Source organism: Nicotiana tabacum, chromosome 24 (genome assembly GCF_000715075.1).
Source record: "Nicotiana tabacum cultivar K326 chromosome 24, ASM71507v2, whole genome shotgun sequence".
NCBI classification, from domain to species: domain Eukaryota; kingdom Viridiplantae; phylum Streptophyta; class Magnoliopsida; order Solanales; family Solanaceae; genus Nicotiana; species Nicotiana tabacum.
This window is the reverse complement of record NC_134103.1, coordinates 63,032,185-63,033,844: the sequence shown is the minus strand read 5'-3', so window position 1 is coordinate 63,033,844 and position 1,660 is coordinate 63,032,185.

The window sequence follows — 1,660 nt, the reverse complement described above, 5'->3', positions numbered from 1 at the left end:
AGTTTTTGGCGCCATTGCCGGGGACTTAAAAATTAACTATTTTTCTACATTAGGATTTTACTTTTATCTTTGCAAGTTTTTTTTTTCCTTCTCTTTTTGTAAATATTTTATTTTTATAACTATTTAATTTTTCTATTAGTGTGTTTCTAGTTCTTTCACCATGACATCTAGGGATGAAATATATGGAGGTAAGGTTATTGATGAAGACTCTTGGTTGACGGAAGACTTATATGACTCGTCATTTTGGGCTTGTCATGACCTGAACTCTTGGAAATTTGAATTTGAATATGGGAGTAAGGGTTGGTATTGGAACGAATATTCTCGATTAAGGGAATATGCGGAACGACGTTGTCTTCTAACAACGTTGGTGAATGATTGATCTAAGGAGAGAGATGATCTTGCACATAAAATTGATAATTTTGACTTGGCTGTGCATAACTTGGATGCAAATTTGAATGAAAAGGTTGATGCGTGTAATGGCCAACAATTTAATGATGAGTTGTGTGAAGCTGAAAAAAATCTTCTAGACCAAATTGAGGAGCTAAAACGAGAATACCAATCATTAGACCATGTTTTTCTTGAGGATGCCAATGTTGAGAAGAATGCTCTAGAGTCATATGAGGGAATAGATAACATTACTTTGGGAGACTTGAGTGTGTGTATATATGAGGATGTAAATAGTAGTACAATTCATGAGTTAGGGCACATTAGACCTCATTCCAATTATTTTTTCACATTGTGTTTAGATAGTAAGATAGTAATCGAGCCATCTGAGCCTATAGGGGGTCAAAGGGTGAGGATGAGAGTGCCTATATTCTTGAATTTGTTGTGCCAAAAAGCAAAAATTGCATTCCTTATCTAAAGGCCGAGAAGTGTAGAGTGAAAAATTTATTACTTGGCTTGGTTATCGTTGTAGCCCCACCACTGGAGCATAGCCGCAGACTAGATGCCATGTTAGGGGCTCAATTCATAAGTTCGAGGTGGAGGCAAAAAACGGTTCACGTCGTGCCGCTATATTAAATTAGGCATTTGTTGGGAGGCAACCCAGCTTTACTGCTTTATTTATTTTTGTTTATTTTATTATTTTTGTAATGTTGTTTTGTTTTGTAGGATTATGAGCATAGGAAGAAAAGTCACTGGAAGCGTGTAAAAGCGAGCTAGATGGTTGGAACTAGTGTGAGGTACCCACACAAAAGACCATCCATGGGAGAAGTCTGAGTATCACGTAAGCTGCTATTGCTTCGGCTTTTGGTCTTTCAGGGAGTTTCTTGTCCACCCTTGTTATTTTTACTTTATTTGTGCGTTGAGGACACTGCACTCTTTTAAGTGTGGGGTGGAGGATTCTCTATTCTTTCTATAGTATTATATTAGTATATTGTTAGTTTCTTATCTTTTTATTGTTAGCTAGATTCTTATTTTTAATAGCATAGTTAGTAGAATTAATGGCGTAGTATGGTAGTAGTTTTAGTAGCTTAATTTAAAAAGATTAAAAAAAAAATTGAAATTTTGTTTTTGGACTTTTTCCGACGATGGATCTCCTAGACAATTTTCTTGAGGAATTAAAGTCTAAACAAAAAACAAATAGAAAAATAGAAAAATCCAAAAACATGTTTTATTTTGTAGCAATAATCCCCCGTGATTTTTCTTTGTGCCTCGGTTC